Here is an 18,985-nt window from a genome sequence, read left to right as displayed (position 1 = left end):
AGACAGAGGACTGTGAGACATACACTACAGTTCAAATACACTACAGTTCAAATGTTTGGGGTCACTTAGAAATGTCCTTGTTTTTTAAAGAAAAGCAAAATTTTTGTCCATTAAAATAACATCAAATTGATCAGAAATACAGTGTAGACATTGTTAATGTTGTAAATGACTATTGTAACTGGAAACGGCTGATTTTTGATGGAATATCTACGTAGGCGTACAGAGGCCATTTATCAGCAACCATCACTCCTGTCTTCCAATGGCACATTGCGTTAGCTAATCCAAGTTTACCATTTCAAAAGGCTAGGATTTCAAAAGGATCATTAGAAAACCACTTTGCAATTATGTTAGCACAGCTGAAAACTGTTGTCCTGATTAAAGAAGCAATAAAACTGGCCTTCTTTAGTTGAGTATCTGTAGAATCAGCATTTGTGGGTTTGATTACAGGCTCAAAATGGCCAGAGACAAAGAACTTTCTTCTGAAACTTGTCAGTCTATTCTTGTTCTGAGAAATAAAGGCTATTCCATGCGAGAAATTGCCAAGAAACTGAAGATCTCATACAACTCTGTGAACAAGAATAGACTGACAAACCCCTACTCCGACGTCCGAGGCTTTGACCTCCACCACGAACTGACAGGACGGGTCCGGATGGATTAAGATGGGGGCAGTAGTGAATCGCTGCTTGAGGTCTGAGAACACCCGGTCAGCTGCTGCAGACCATATGAACAAAACCTTAGGAGAAGTGAGTGCAGAGAGGGTGGAAGCAAGGGTGCTGTATCCCCGGACAAGACAACGGTAGAAATGAGCAGGAAACCTTGCAGCTGCCCTCTAGATGTGGGTTGAGGCCATTCCACCACCGCTCTCACCTTGTCAGGGTCCCTGCAGTGATGACGTATTCTAGGAAGGAGATGATGAAGCTATGGAACTCACATTTTTCCGCCTTCACGAAAAGCTGGAGAACCTGTCAGACATGGAGGACGTGCTCTTGAGCTGATCAGGAATAAATGAGGACATTGTCGAGGTCAACAAACACAAATCGGTTCAACATGTCTCGGAGCACATCATTGACAAGGGCCTAGTGCCTGCTAGCCGTGTTAAAGGCAGTCTTCCACTCATCTCCTTCCCGTATCTGAACCAGACGGTAGGCATTCTGAAGGTCTAACTTGGAGAGGATGATCGCCCCCTGGAGAGGCTCGAAACCTGAGGAGAGGAGTGGTAGCGGGTAACGGTTGTTAACCGTAATGTCATTGAGACATCGGTAGCCGATACATGGACGCAGGGTCTTGTCGTTCTTCCGAACAAAGAAGAACCCTGCGCCGGCAGGGGAGGAAGTTGGAGGCATAGTCCCTGCAGCGGGAGAGTCCTCAATATACCCTGCCATCGCTTTGGTCTTCGGACCCGATAGGGAATAAAGTCACCCCTGAGGCGGTGCAGTACCCAGGAGAAGGTTGATAGCACTGTCGTAGTGCCGATACGGAGGAAGAGATGTGGCTCGGGCAGAGCTGACAACCTCCCGTATGTCCTGGTACTTCGCAGGAACTGTGGGGAGAGATCCAAGGTTTTTCCCAAACCAGCAGGGAGATGTCCCAGGGCAGGCTGCGGCAACTTCAGACAATGAGCTTAGAAAAATGGGCTCCAACCCATGATGGAACCCGTAGCCCAGTTGATAAGGGGATTGTATCTCTGGTGCCATGAAAACCCCAAAACTATGGGTACATGAGGAGACTCCAGGAACAGAAACTGCATGGAGCAGAAACTGCATGGATTCACTGTGGTTGCCTGACACTCACAGGTGGATAGGAACCATACTGTGGTTGACTCTTCCAATCCAGCACCCATCCAACACTCTGACATCCATCGGAATGGAAAAGGGGTTGAGTGGAGATGCCCAGCTCCAACACCAGGGTAGTGTCCATAAATCTCTCATCGGCCCCAGAGTCAATGAGCACCTGGATGTATGTGGACTGGCCTCCCCACAACAGGGTAGCATAGAGGGGGTTATGACTAGTAATGGATTGGAAACTCCCCGTATGGCTCACCAGTGTACTTGTACCTATTGACGAGCCTGGTCTTTTAATGGGAAGGTAGATAAGAAATGTCCCATAGCTCCACAATACAGGCAGCTTTTGGTGTTCAGTCTGCATAAGTACTCAGCAGGAGACAATCTAGCCCTGCCCAGTTGCATAGGCTCCTGAGGAGGTGAGTCAGCAGATTCACTGGAAAATGTAGACTTTGGGGATTCCCGGCATTCCTCTGATGCGAGGTGGGAATCGAAGATGAGCGAGGGCGACAGGGAACAGATTCCCTCTCCCTTCTACGTTCCCGTCAATCAGCTCCCGGGCTGCGAGCTCATCTTTAAATCCCCTCCGATAATCCATGAGGGAACATGTCGAACAAGGCTTCCAGGTTCCAGGCACTCTCAGCCGCCAACGTGCGAAAATCCTCAGTCTCTGTCCCGGACAACGGAAAATCGAACACCACAAACTCCTCCAGACTAAGGCAAAAGGCGGACTGTTGCTCATTCACCGCCATGATGTAGGCTGGGAAGAAGTGCCACTGGTGGCGGGTTTCTGAGAGTCTGGTGGATTACTGGTGTGGCTTGCTGCCTAGCAGGGAATCCGCGTAATTGCTTCGGTAATGTATGGAACGCATGGTCATGACGTTCTGCCAGGGTATGGAGTCCCTCCATAAGGCATTGCAGTAACTCCTTGTATCTTCAAATGGTGGCCCCTTGCTGGGAGACAGCGGTGTGGAGCTGGTCTGAGTCTGCTGGGTTAGTCATGGCCAGTTTGTACTAGCATGGCTCAGGCTAAGACCCAGATGCAGACACAGGAGGCAGATAGTACGAGTCTCAGAGTTTATTAGTTCAGGGGCAGGAAAAAGGTAAGTCAAGACATGCAAAGGGTTGTAATCCAAATCGGACGGCACAGGACGGCAGGCAGGATCAGGGTCAGGGCAGGCAGAAAGGTCAGAACCGGGAAGAATAAGAACAACAAAAAGTAGAGCACAGGAAACACGTGAACACACTGGTAGGTCTTGACAGGACAAGCACAAAGACAGGTGAAACAGAGCAGGGTGTGACACAGACAAAGGAACCTGGTTCCCTTCAGCATTGAGTCCAACACATACCTTAGCTTTTACACCTAGAGGTCCTAACCTATCGACAAGGTCTTTCGGGGGACAGTTTACCAGACACAGATTAAGCCTAATTCTGGACTAAAAAGCACTTTCCCGGGAAGAGACCGACAGGTAGAGACAGACTAGGACAGATACAGACAGGTAGAGACAGACAGGTAGAGACACAGACAGGTAGAGACAGACTGGGACAGACACAGACTGGTAGAGTCAGACTGGTAGAGACACAGACTGGGACAGACAGTACAAAGTCAGAGATCAGATCGCCAATTAAATACCCGTTAATATCTTTTCAACTGCCTATCGGATAGGGAGTCAAAAACCATGTATTTTATTTGTATTTATTTTTTCGTTTTTATTTAACCAGGTAGGCCAGTTGAGAACAAGTTCTCATTTACAACTGCCACCTGGCCAAGATAAAGCAAAGCAGTGCAACACAAACAACACAGAGTTACAGATGGAATAAACAAAACATACAGCCAATAATACAGTAGAATAAGTATGTTTACAGTGTGTGCAAATGGTGTAAGGAGGTAAGGCAATAAATAGGCCATAGTAGCGAAGTAATTACAATTTAGAAAATTAACAAATACATGTTTGCTGCTATTTCCATCCACATAAAACGGTTGTTAAGAGGGAGGAGTCAGGGAGTGAATCGGGAGGAGTCAGGGAGTGAAGAGGGAGGAGTCAGGGAGTGAAGATGAGGGAGTCAGGGAGTGAAGAGGGAGGGGTCAGGGAGTGAAGAGGGAGGAGTCAGGGAGTGAAGATGGGGGAGTCAGGGAGTGAAGAGGGAGGAGTCAGGGAGTGAAGATGGGGAGTCAGGGAGTGAAGATGGGGGAGTCAGGGAGTGAAGATGGGAGGAGTCAGGGAGTGAAGATGGGAGGAGTCAGGCAGTGAAGAGTGGGGAGTCAGGGAGTGAAAAGGGGAGGGGTCAGGGAGTGATGAGGGGAGGAGTCAGGGACTAAAAATGGGAGGGGTCAGGGAGTGAAGATGGGAGGAGTCAGGGAGTGAAGAGGGGAGGAGTCAGGGAGTGAATGAGAGGAGGAGTCAGGGAGTAAAAATGGGAGGGGTCAGGGAGTGAAGAGGGGGGAGTCAGGGAGTGGAGAGGAGTCAGGGAGTGAAGAAGGGTGAGTCAGGGAGTGAAAATGAGGAGGAGTCAGGGAGTGAAAAGGGGGGTGTCATGGAGTGATAATGGGGAGGAGTCAGCGAGTGAAGAGGGGGGAGTCAGGGCGTGATAATGGGGAGGAGTCAGGGAGTGAAGAGGGGGGAGTCAGGGAGTAATAATGGGGAGGAGTCAGGGAGTGAAAAGGGGGGAGTCAGAGAGTGATAATATGGAGGAGTCAGGGAGTGAAGAGGGGAGGAGTCAGGGGGAGAAGAGGGGAGGAGTCAGGGAGTGATGAGGGGAGGAGTCAGGGAGTGAAGAGGGGGGAGTCAGGGAGTGATAATATGGAGGAGTCAGGGAGTGAAGAGGGGAGGAGTCAGTGAGATAAGAGGGGAGGAGTCAGGGAGTAAAAGGGGGAGGCGTCAGGGAGTGGTTATGGGAGGAGTCAGGGAGTGATGAGGGGAGGAGTCAGGGAGTAAAAATGTGTGGGGTCAGGGAGTGAAAAGGGGGAGGAGTCAGGGAGTGAGTGAGAGGAGGAGTCAGGGAGTGATGAGAGGAGGAGTCAGGGAGTGATGAGAGGAGGAGTGAGTGAGTAATGAGAGGAGGAGTCAGGGAGTGAAAAGGGGCGAGTCAGGGAGTGAGTGAGAGGAGGAGTCAGGGAGTGATGAGATGAGGAATCGGGGAGTGAAGAGGGGCGAGTCAGGGAGTGAGTGAGAGGCAGCTGAGCTTTGAATAAGCACATACTGTTAAGACTATAACCAGAGCCCTGTGGGTGGCGGTTTGGACCTTTACACAGAATGATATACAGCCGTTTCTGTCCTTGACCTACGGAGAATGAAACAGTCCTACACTAATGAGCTAAATAACTCTATTCAGACAATGGGGGCGGGATCCCTAATGGCACCCCACTCCCTATGTAGTGCACTACTTTTGACCAAGGCAGATAGGGCTCTGGTTTAAAGTAGTGCACTAAGTAGAACCGGTGTGTCATTTGAGATACAGAGGTGGGTAGTGAAGTGCACCACGAGACAGATTGCCATGTTGCTCAGGATAGGAGTGCTGTTTTACAATCACGTTTTCCCTTTTTAGATCGTAATTAATAGGACTGAATGATGCGGTCGTCCTCTGGGACCCTGTTTGGGGGAGGGGCTCCTACTCTGAGATGCTGTGTGAAACAGGGGGGAGGTCTCCTACTCTGAGATGCTGTGTGAAACAGGGGGGGGGGGGGCGCTCCTACTCTGAGATGCTGTGTGAAACGGGGGAGGCTCCTACTCTGAGATGCTGTGTGAAACAGGGGGGGGGTCTCCTACTCTGAGATGCTGTGTGAAACAGGGGGGGGGGGGGGGGCGCTCCTACTCTGAGATGCTGTGTGAAACAGGGGGGAGGTCTCCTACTCTGAGATGCTGTGTGAAACAGGGGGGGGGGGGGGGGCGCTCCTACTCTGAGATGCTGTGTGAAACGGGGGGGGCTCCTACTCTGAGATGCTGTGTGAAACGGGGGGGGGGGGGGCTCCTACTCTGAGATGCTGTGTGAAACGGGGGGGCGCTCCTACTCTGAGATGCTGTGTGAAACAGGGGGAGGGAGGGGCTCCTACTCTGAGATGCTGTGTGAAACAGGGGAAGGGAGGGGCTCCTACTCTGAGATGCTGTGTGAAACAGGGGGAGGGAGGGGCTCCTACTCTGAGATGCTGTGTGAAACAGGGGGAGGGAGGGGCTCCTACTCTGAGATGCTGTGTGAAACAGGGGGTGAAGATATAACTCATTGCAGAATACCCTACAATTAGACGCACTCGTGCCTTTCGGGCATTTCAGGGTACTGGTAAATGACCTAATCACAGACAACAGTACGTGTTTTTTTTATCATTCTAAATCTATGTTTTGTACATTTGTATTTTGTATTATTAATTCCTTATTATGTACCTTGTATTCTCTGCTGCATGTTGTTGTCTGAAGCAGGACTCCTCGATCTCAATGTAACTTCAAGGTTAAATAAAGGTTAAATACAGAGAAAAAAAAACTAAACATTACAATGGTAAACCCTGCCTATCTGCCATGCAGGGCAGGCTCAAGCAAACGCTCAGAAGAGTATTTGAAAGATTTTGAATCCAGGCCTGGAATGAAGAGGCAGTATGCAGAACACTGACCCCTTTGTGAGGTCATGCCGCAACGGCGTCACAGTAGAGTAGCAGAATGTGTCATAATTTACCCCCCCCCCCCCCCCTTAGTAGACGTAGCCACACTCCCTACAGGCATAAGCACCAACCAAGCCTTCACAATTACATACAGTATACAGTCAGTCCCCCCCCCCCCCCCCCTTCAAAATCTACACTAGTTTAAATAATCACCGGTTTACAGTATCAAAACACAATGGGGGCTGGTTTCCCGGACGGACACAGATTCGTCTTAAACCTAGTACTGGACTAAGAAGCGTGCTCAATCAAAATGGCGTCTGTTGAAATAGGTTTTTAATCCAGCACAAAATTGACTGTGTCCGTGACTTTATCTTGGTTAGGCTGTAAATCATGCAATGCCTTGTGTCACGATCGCAGATTTTAGAGAAACAACAAATGTTGCTTCATCATGTCTTATATCGTCTGAAAGCTTAAATTATCGAAACGCTTTTGTCACCGCGACAGGTTTGATAAATTCACCTCTGAAGGTGAAATGTGTACTTACATTCTGAAATCTTGCTCTGATTTATCATCCAAAGGGTCCCAGAGATAACATGAAGTGTCGTTTTGTTAGATAAAATCATTTTTCATATCCTAAAAAGGTCCATATAGCATGCACGATCGATTTTGCGCGGACCACCCACTGTATGTTATTGGTTAGTTTGCTAGCCGTTATTTAAGCAGGTAGACTAGCTTAGGGGTTTTGGGATATTTATTATATCTTTCTTTGGGGCCAGCTCACCCCCCCCCCCCCCTCCCCCTTTACCGTGTGTTTAACAAATAAACCTGAAGTGACAGTAGATTTAAGTTTTCTGTTATTAGTTCTCTCTGTTCCTTTTCAATGTTTTGATTTGTATGAGATATGTTACGGGTCTCGTTTCCATCCCCCCCCTAGACTGCAGGGCCAAAGGGGTTCGTAACAATCGGGGTCAAACAAAGCTAGCAAGAGAGCCAATGAGCTGCGCTTTAAGGGAGTATCCGGAAGCCCTGTACCTTTGCGAGAGCATGCCTTTTCCTTTTGGACAAAAATTATAAGAACATTCAGAGTTATGAAGTTATGAAAACTGGTTGTTTTGCAAATGTTGAACTTATAATATGACTACTAATACTGGAAAAGCTAAATCACAGTCCAAGTATACAGATTTTACGATATTCTTGCACGAAAAATGTAATATGAATGCAAATGCCTCCTTTACGATTTGCCGGACGGGACCGGACGAACTGGGACGAACTGGGACCAGACGAACTGGGACCGGACGAACTGGGACGAACTGGGACCAGACGAACTGGGACCGGACGAACTGGGACGAATTGGGACCAGACGAACTGGGACCAGACGAACTGGGACCGGACGAACTGGGACCGGACGAACTGGGACCGGACGAACTGGGACGAATTGGGACCAGACGAACTGGGACCAGACGAACTGGGACCAGACGAACTGGGACGAACTGGGACCAGACGAACTGGGACCAGACGAACTGAGACGAACTGGGACCAGACGAACTGGGACCAGACGAACTGGGACGAACTGGGACCAGACGAACTGGGACCAGACGAACTGGGACCAGACGAACTGGGACGAATTGGGACCAGACGACCTGGGACCAGACGAACTGGGACCAGACGAACTGGGACCAGACGAACTGGGACGAACTGGGACCAGACGAACTGGGACCAGACGAACTGGGACCAGACGAACTGGGACCGGACGAACTGGGACCGGACGAACTGGGACCGGACGAACTGGGACGAATTGGGACCAGACGAACTGGGACCAGACGGACTGGGACCGGACGAACTGGGACCGGACGAACTGGGACCGGACGAACTGGGACGAATTGGGACCAGACGAACTGGGACCAGACGAACTGGGACCAGACGAACTGGGACGAACTGGGACCAGACGAACTGGGACCAGACGAACTGAGACGAACTGGGACCAGACGAACTGGGACCAGACGAACTGGGACGAACTGGGACCAGACGAACTGGGACCAGACGAACTGGGACCAGACGAACTGGGACGAATTGGGACCAGACGACCTGGGACCAGACGAACTGGGACCAGACGAACTGGGACGAACTGGGACCAGACGAACTGGGACCAGACGAACTGGGACCAGACGAACTGGGACGAACTGGGACCAGACGAACTGGGACCAGACGAACTGGGACCAGACGAACTGGGACGAACTGGGACGAACTGGGACCAGACGAACTGGGACAAACTGGGACCAGACGAACTGGGACCAGACGAACTGGGACCAGACGAACTGGGACGAACTGGGACCAGACGAACTGGGACCAGACGAACTGGGACGAACTATGACCTTTCTTTTGCATTTCAAAGATGGTGGTAGAAAAAGTTTTTTCTTCTTTTGTATTTTCTTCTAGATCTATACCAGATCTATTGTGTTATATTCTCCTACATTCAACTCACATTTACACAAACTTCAAAGTGTTTCCTTTACAATGGTATCATGAATATGCATATGCATATCCTTGCTTTAGATCCTGAGCTACAGGCAGTTCGATTTGGGTATGTCATTTTAGGTGAAAATTGTAAGTAAGCATTTCACTGTCAGGTCGACGACACCTGTTGTATTCGGCGCATGTGACAAATACGATTTGATTTGTTATTGAAACAAGAGAATGTGAGATGAAAAATGTGTTTTCATTGGTTACCTGTTTTTAAAATAGAGGCGAAATACAAGTACACAAAACGTAACACCGAAAATGACTTGGACAACATCGTTGGTTGTCATAGCTGAGTGTGGCTCTGGATGCTAAGTGACTGTTTCTCACACCGGAGACCCGGGTTCGTAACCGGGTCCTGACTTAGACAACATCGTTAATTGTCATAGCTGAGTGTGGCTCTGTTTGCTAAGTGACTATTTCTCACACCGGAGACCTGGGTTCCTAACCGGGTCCAGACTTGGACAACATCGTTGGTTGTCATAGCTGAGTGTGGCTCTGTTTGCTAAGTGACTATTTCTCACACCGGAGACCTGGGTTCCTAACCGGGTCCAGACTTGGACAACATCGTTGGTTGTCATAGCTGAGTGTGGCTCTGTTTGCTAAGTGACTATTTCTCACACCGGAGACCTGGGTTCCTAACCGGGTCCAGACTTGGACAACATCGTTGGTTGTCATAGCTGAGTGTGGCTCTGTTTGCTAAGTGACTATTTCTCACACCGGAGACCTGGGTTCCTAACCGGGTCCAGACTTGGACAACATCGTTGGTTGTCATAGCTGAGTGTGGCTCTGGATGCTAAGTGACTATTTCTCACACCGGAGACCTGGGTTCCTAACCGGGTCCAGACTTGGACAACATCGTTGGTTGTCATAGCTGAGTGTGGCTCTGTTTGCTAAGTGACTATTTCTCAAACCGGAGACCTGGGTTCGTAACCGGGTCCAGACTTGGACAACATCGTTGGTTGTCATAGCTGAGTGTGGCTCTGTTTGCTAAGTGACTATTTCTCACACCGGAGACCTGGGTTCCTAACCGGGTCCAGACTTGGACAACATCATTGATTGTCATAGCTGAGTGTGGCTCTGTTTGCTAAGTGACTATTTCTCACACCGGAGACCTGGGTTCCTAACCGGGTCCAGACTTGGACAACATCATTGATTGTCATAAGTGAGTGTGGCTCCAGATCATTTCTTTATTGAGTTTCTTTCTGAAGAAAGAATCTGTGTCCCATATGGCACCCTATTCCCTATGAACGGCCTATACGGCTCTGGTCAAAAGCAGTGCACTATATAGGGAGTAGTGTGCAATTTGGGATTCACTCAAAGACATCGTTGGAATGAAATACGATGAGGAGGAGGTTTTATTATTTCCACTAGGGAACTAAATGCTGTAGATCTATGTTGCTGGTCCAATTACAGTAGTCAACCCCTATTCCCTAGATACAGTTGAAGTCAGAAGTTTACATACACTTAGGTTGGAGTCATTAAAACTTGTTTTTCAACCCCTACACACATTTCTTGTTAACAAACTTTAGTTTCGGCAAGTTGGTTAGGACATCTACTTTGTGCACGACACAAGTCATTTTTCCAACAATTGTTTACAGACAGATTATTTCACTTATAACTCACTGTATCACATTTCCAGTGGGTCAGAAGTTTATATACGCTAAGTTGACTGTGCCTTTAAACAACTTGGAAAATTCCAGAAAATGATATCATGGCTTTAGAAGCTCCTGATAGGCTAATTGACATCATTTGAGTCAATTGTGGATGTATTTCAAGGCCTACCTTCAAACTCAGTGCCTCTTTGTTTGACATCATGGGAAAATCAAAAGAAATCAGCCAAGACCCCAGAAAAAAAATTGTAGACCTCCACAAGTCTGAGCAATTTCCAAACGCCTGAAGGTACCACATTTATCTGTACAAACAATAGTAAACAAGTATAAACACCATGGGACCACGCAGCCGTCATACCGCTCAGGAAGGAGACGCGTTCTGTCTCCTAGAGATGAACGTACTTTGGTGCGAAAAGTGCAAATCAATCCCAGAACAACAGCAAAGGACCTTGTGAAGATGCTGGAGGAAACAGGTACAAAAGTATCTATATCCACATTAAAACAAGTCCTAATTCGACATAACCTGAAAGGCCGCTCAGCAAGGAAGAAACCACTGCTCCAAAACCACCATTAAAAAGTCAGACTAGGGTTTGCAACTGCATATGGGGACAAAGATCGTACATTTGGGAGAAATGTGCTCTGGTCTGATGAAACAAAAATATAACTGTTTGGCCATAATGACCATCGTTATGTTTGGAGGAAAAAGGGGGAGGCTTGCAAGCCGAAGAACACCATCCCAACCGTGAAGCACGGGGGTGGCAGCATCATGTTGTGGGGGGCTTTGCTGCAGGAGGGGCTGGTGCACTTCACAAAATAGATGGCATCATGAGGGAGGAAAGTTATGTGGATATATTGAAGCAACATCTCAATACATCAGTCAGGAAATTAAAGCTTGGTGACAAATGGGTCTTCCAAATGGACAATGACCCCAAGCATACTTCCAAAGTTGTGGCAAAATGGCTTAAGGACAACAAAGTCAAGGTATTGGAGTGGCCATCACAAAGCCCTGACCTCAATCCTACAGAAAATGTGTTGGCAGAACTGAAAAAGCTTGTGGGACAAAATTCACCCTACTTATTGTGGGAAGTTTGTGGAAGACTCCCCAACATGTTTCACCCAAGTTGAACAAACAATTTAAAGGCAATGCTACCAAATACAAATTGAGTGTATGTAAACTACTGACCCACTGGGAATGTGATAAAATAAATAAAAGCTGAAATAAATAATGATCTCTACTCTTATTCTGACATTTGACATTTGACATGACTGACCTGACAGGGAATTTCTACTAAATGGGAGCGGCAGCGTAGCCTAGTGGTTAGAGTGTTGGACTAGTAACCGAAAGGTTGCAAATTCAAACCCCCGAGCTGACAAGGTACAACTCTGTCGTTCTGCCCCTGAACAGGCAGTTAACCCACTGTTCCTAGGCCGTCATTGAAAATATGAATTTGCTCTTAACTGACTTGCCTAGTTCAATAAATAAATAAAATGTCAGGAATTGTGAAAAACAGAGTTTAAAAATGCAATTGGCTAAAGTGATGTAAACTTCTGACTTATATATAGGGTTCCATTTAGAACTCATTATATAGGGTTCCATTTAGAACTCATTATATAGGGTTCCATTTAGAACTCATTATATAGGGTTCCATTTAGAACTCATTATATAGGGTTCCATTTAGAACTCATTATATAGGGTTCCATTTAGAACACATTATATAGGGTTCCATTTAGAACTCACAATATAGGGTTCCATTTAGAACACATTATATAGGGTTCCATTTAGAACTCATTATATAGGGTTCCATTTAGAACTCATTATATAGGGTTCCATTTAGAACTCATTATATAGGGTTCCATTTAGAACACATTATATAGGGTTCCATTTAGAACGCACAATATAGGGTTCCATTTAGAACACATTATATAGGGTTCCATTTAGAATGCATTATATAGGGTTCCATTTAGAATGCATTATATAGGGTTCCATTTAGAACGCACAATATAGGGTTCCATTTAGAACACATTATATAGGGTTCCATTTAGAATGCATTATATAGGGTTCCATTTAGAACTCATTATATAGGGTTCCATTTAGAACTCATTATATAGGGTTCCATTTAGAACTCATTATATAGGGTTCCATTTAGAACTCATTATATAGGGTTCCATTTAGAACACATTATATAGGGTTCCATTTAGAACGCACAATATAGGGTTCCATTTAGAACACATTATATAGGGTTCCATTTAGAATGCATTATATAGGGTTCCATTTAGAATGCATTATATAGGGTTCCATTTAGAACGCACAATATAGGGTTCCATTTAGAACACATTATATAGGGTTCCATTTAGAATGCATTATATAGGGTTCCATTTAGAACTCATTATATAGGGTTCCATTTAGAACTCATTATATAGGGTTCCATTTAGAACTCATTATATAGGGTTCCATTTAGAACTCATTATATAGGGTTCCATTTAGAACACATTATATAGGGTTCCATTTAGAACGCACAATATAGGGTTCCATTTAGAACACATTATATAGGGTTCCATTTAGAATGCATTATATAGGGTTCCATTTAGAATGCATTATATATGGTTCTATTTAGAACTCATTATATAGGGTTCCATTTAGAACGCATTATACAGGGTTCCATTTAGAACGCATTATACAGGGTTCCATTTAGAACACATTATATAGGGTTCCATTTAGAACGCACAATATAGGGTTCCATTTAGAACACATTATATAGGGTTCCATTTAGAACACATTATATAGGTTTCCATTTAGAACGCATTGTATAGGGTTCCATTTAGAACGCACAATATAGGGTTCCATTTAGAACGCATTATACAGGGTTCCATTTAGAATGCATTATACAGGGTTCCATTTAGAATGCATTATACAGGGTTCCATTTAGAACGCATTATACAGGGTTCCATTTAGAACCTATTATATAGGGTTCCATTTAGAACGCAATATGCAGGGTCCCATTTAGAACTCATTATATAGGGTTCCTTTTTGGATGCATTGTGTAGGGTTCCATTTAGAATGCACAATATAGGCTTCCATTTAGAATGCATTATATAGGGTTCCAATTAGAATTCATTATATAGGTTTCCATTTAGAACACATTATATAGGTTTCCATTTAGAACACATTATATAGGGTTCCATTTAGAACGCATTATATAGGGTTCCATTTGGAACGTATTATATAGGGTTCCATTTAGAACACATTATATAGGGTTCCATTTAGAACACATTATATAGGGTTCCATTTAGAATGCATTATATAGGGTTCCATTTAGAATGCATTGTATAGGGTTCCATTTAGAACGCACTTTATTGCGTTCCATTTAGAACACAATATATAGGATGCCATTTAGAATGTACGAATAGGGTTCCATTTAGAACGCATTATACAGGGTTCCATTTAGAATGTATTATATAGGGTTCCATATAGAATGCATTATATAGGGTTCCATTTAGAACACATTATATAGGGTTCCATTTAGAACACATTATATAGGGTTCCATTTAGAATGCATTATATAGGGTTCCATTTAGAATGCATTGTATAGGGTTCCATTTAGAACGCACTTTGTTGCGTTCCATTTAGAACACAATATATAGGATGCCATTTAGAATGTACGAATAGGGTTCCATTTAGAACGCATTATACAGGGTTCCATTTAGAATGTATTATATAGGGTTCCATATAGAATGCATTATATAGGGTTCCATTTAGAACGCCATATATGGGGTTCCATTTAGAATGCATTATATAAGGTTCCATTTAGAACGCATTATATAGGGTTCCATTTAGAACAGACTATATAGGGTTCCATTTAGAACACATTATATAGGGTTCCATTTAGAACGCATTATATAGGGTTCCATTTAGAATGCAATATACAGGGTTCTGTTTAGAACACACTTCATTATGTTCCATTTAGAACGCATTATATAGGTTTCCATTTAGAAAGCATTATATAGAGTTCTATTTAGAACGCACAATATAGAGTTTCATTTAGAACTCATTATATAGGGTTCCATTTAGAATGCATTATATAGGGTTCCATTTAGAACGCATTATATAGGGTTCCATTTAGAACGCATTATATAGGGTTCCATTTAGAATGCATTATATAGGGTTCCATTTAGAAACCATTATATAGGGTTCCATTTAGAACACATTATATAGGGTTCCATTTAGAACTCATTATATAGGGTTCCATTTAGAACTCATTATATAGGCTTCCATTTAGACCTTTCTAAAGGTCCTGTGAGGCTTAGAAAGTCAAGATAGTGGGTTCAAGTCTGACTAGTAATCTGACTAGTAATCTGACAAGTAATCTGACTAGTAAACTGACTAGTAATCTGACTAGTAAACTGACTAGTAATCTGACTAGTATTCTGACAAGTAATCTAACTAGTAATCTGACTAGTAATCTGACTAGTAAACTGACTAGTAATCTGACTAGTAAACTGACTAGTAATCTGACTAGTAAACTGACTAGTAATCTAACATGTAATCTGACTAGTAATCTGATTAGTAAACTGACTAGTAATCTGACTAGTAAACTGACTAGTAATCTGACATGTAATCTGACTAGTAATCTGACTAGTAAACTGACTAGTAATCTGACTAGTAAACTGACTAGTAATCTGATTAGTAAACTGACTAGTAATCTGACTAGTAAACTGACTAGTAATCTGACTAGTAAACTGACTAGTAATCTGACTAGTAAACTGACTAGTAATCTGACTAGTAAACTGACTAGTAATCTGACTAGTAAACTGACTAGTAATCTGACTAGTAAACTGACTAGTAATCTGACATGTAATCTGACTAGTAATCTGACTAGTAAACTGACTAGTAATCTGACTAGTAAACTGACTAGTAATCTGACTAGTAAACTGACTAGTAATCTGACTAGTAAACTGACTAGTAATCTGATTAGTAAACTGACTAGTAATCTGACTAGTAAACTGACTAGTAATCTGACTAGTAAACTGACTAGTAATCTGACTAGTAAACTGACTAGTAATCTGACTAGTAATCTGACTAGTAATCTGACTAGTAAACTGACTAGTAATCTGACATGTAATCTGACTAGTAATCTGACTAGTAAACTGACTAGTAATCTGACATGTAATCTGACTAGTAATCTGATTAGTAATCTGACAATATTATAATAATATTGTGGTCTTCAAAAGGACATATTATTAATTACATAATAACTTGAATATTCCAGTGTCTCTACTAGTTGTTTCCAATACTCATGCCAGTCACAGCAACAGTCCTATACAATACTCATGCCAGTCATAGCAACAGTCCTATACAATACTCATGCCAGTCACAGCAACAGTCCTATACAATACTCATGCCAGTCACAGCAACAGTCCTATACAATACTCATGCCAGTCACAGCAACAGTCCTATACAATACTCATGCCAGTCACAGCAACAGTCCTATACAATACTCATGCCAGTCACAATGTGGACACAGTGGATGAATAAGAGACACATTTAAATACCATCTGTAGACGCATGCCTGAAACTGTAGGCACCATCAGTATGTCGACAAGATCGGGACACTGTTAGAACCAGGTATAAATGGGGCTAGAGAGACAGGACAGAGGTGCTGGTAGAGAAGGAAGACCAACAGAAAGAACCGGGACAGTATTCACTAAAGTGTCTCAGAATCGGAGTGCGTTGAGCTAACGGTCATGTATTATTCATTGTGATTTAACAGGAAAAGATCCAAGTTAGCACTCGTCGTCTGAGATACTTTGTGACGCTTTGTGAATTTCAGGCCCTGGAATAAAAGGAGGAAAGGAATCACTTAATAACTCAACAGGGGTCAGATGTGATGCTGGTTGACCTATGACCCTCTCCTGTGAGTGCAGTGTTGTGTTCTCTTTGGATAAACCCTATTACCTATGTAGTGCACTACTTTGGACCAGGGTACAGAGGGAATAGGGCTCAAACTATCTAGTTAATAGTGCACTACTTTTCACTAAGACCATAGGGAATAGGGCTCAGACTATCTAGTTAATAGTGCACTACTTTGGACCAGGGCACAGAGGGAATAGGGCTCAGACTATCTAGTTAATAGTGCACTACTTTGGACCAGGACAACAGGGAATAGGGCTCAGACTATCTAGTTAATAGTGCACTACTTTGGACCAGGACAACAGGGAATAGGGCTCAGACTATCTAGTTATTAGTCGACTACTTTGGACCAGGACAACAGGGAATAGGGCTCAGACTATCTAGTTAATAGTGCACTACTTTGGACCAGGACAACAGGGAATAGGGCTCAGACTATCTAGTTAATAGTGCACTACTTTGGACCAGGACAACAGGGAATAGGGCTCAGACTATCTAGTTAATAGTGCACTACTTTGGACCAGGACAACAGGGAATAGGGCTCAGACTATCTAGTTAATAGTGCACTACTTTGGACCAGCACAACAGGGAATAGGACTCAGACTATCTAGTTAATAGTGCACTACTTTGGACCAGGACAACAGGGAATAGGGCTCAGACTATAGGGTGCTAGTTTGGATCCTTACTGTACCTCCATAGCGTCTCTCTACACTCCCTTGTTTTCTTGGTGACATTCCATCTCGTGTTTAAAACGTGTCTCCCTCGAAACGCCTTTTATGGAGAAGTACCACAAGCAACTATTCACCTCTCTCCTCCTGTCTCCCTCTATACCTCTCTCTCTCTCTCTCCTCCTGTCTCCCTCTATACCTCTCTCTCTCTCTCCTCCTGTCTCCCTCTATACCTCTCTCTCTCTCTCTCTCTCTCTATACCTCTCTCTCGCTCTCTCTATACCTCTCTCTCTCCCTCCCTCTATACCTCTCTCTCTCTCTCCTCCTGTCTCCCTCTATACCTCTCTCTCTCTCTCTATACCTCTCTCTCTCTCTCTACCTCTCTCTCTCTCTCTCTCTCTATCGCTCTCTGTCTCTCTCTGTCTGAGGCAGCTATTAACCTCTCTCTCTCTCTCTCTCTGTCCGAGGCAGCTATTAACCTCTCTCTCTCTCTCGCGCGCTCTCTCTCTCTGTCCGAGGCAGCTATTAATCTCTCCCTCTCTCTCTGTCCGAGGTAGCTATTAACCTCTCTCTCGCGCGCTCTCTCTCTGTCCGAGGCAGCTATTAACCTCTCTCTCTCTCTCTCACGCTCTCTCTCTGTCCAAGGCAGCTATTAACCTCTCTCTCTCTCTCTCTCTCTCTCTGTCCGAGGCAGCTATTAACCTCTCTCTCTCTCTCTCTCTCTCCGAGGTAGCTAATCACCCCTCTCTTCTCTCTCCCTTTCCCTATCCAATTTTTCTCCCCCCCTCCCTTTCTCTCATACCCTCGCTCTCTCTCTCCCTCTCTCTCTCCCTTTCTGTCTATCCCTCACATCTCTCTCCCCCCTCTCTCTCTTCCCATTTCCCCCTCTCTCTCTCCCTCTCTCTCTCCCTTTCTGTCTATCCCTCCCATCTCTCTCCCCCCCTCTCTCTCTTCCCTGCCCCCCCCCCCCCTCTCTCTCTCTCTCTCTCTTGGCACAGTCATACCCAGGAGAGTACTGATAATACACTGCCACTGGCAGAAGGAAGGAGGGGGTGGAAGTCTTGTTAAGGATGGTAACGAATACTGTACAAATTATACTAATGGTATGTATACAGGCAAAGCCCACAGAGTCTCTGTCTTCAAACAAGACACAATGGTTGATAGAACCAACAAATAATGGACACATTTACAAAGACAGTGAGGGGGAAAAAATAGTTGGTTGTCTTTAATTACATGTGGCTGTTTTATATATTCCACTGACTAGGATCAGATCTCTCCTGGTCCATGTAATCCGTTTTATCTTCAGAGTAGGAGTGCTGATCTAGGACCAGGTCACCCCTTCTCCATATAATCTGATACAATCTGATCTAGGACCAGGTCACCCCTTCTCCATATAATCTGATACAATCTGATCTAGGACCAGGTCACCCCTTCTCCATATAATCTGATACAATCTGATCTAGGACCAGGTCACCCCTTCTCCATATAATCTGATACAATCTGATCTAGGACCAGGTCACCCCTTCTCCATATAATCTGATACAATCTGATCTAGGACCAGGTCACCCCTTCTCCATATAATCTGATACAATCTGATCTAAATGGCTAATCTGATCTAATCTATCAGCGCTCTTACTCTGATACTGGTCTCTGGTCTTCCTGGTGGTGTTCCAAATCACACCCTATTCCCTATATAGTGTGCTACCCTATGGGGCCCTGGTCAAACGTAGTGCACTATATAGGGAATAGGGTGCCATTTGAAATGCTACCCTGGTCTGCCTGTGAATGAATGATTGACTCAGTCCAGCCTGATAAACTCAATCATTATTTAATGAGGCGAGATTAGGTTTCCTTTGCACACATAACGAAATTGACCAAACAAACTGTGTCACATTACAAGGTAATATGTTCAC

This window comes from Oncorhynchus clarkii, chromosome 4 (assembly GCF_045791955.1).
Source record: "Oncorhynchus clarkii lewisi isolate Uvic-CL-2024 chromosome 4, UVic_Ocla_1.0, whole genome shotgun sequence".
Classification (NCBI taxonomy): Eukaryota; Metazoa; Chordata; class Actinopteri; order Salmoniformes; family Salmonidae; genus Oncorhynchus; species Oncorhynchus clarkii.
Note: the sequence above shows the minus strand (reverse complement) of the source record.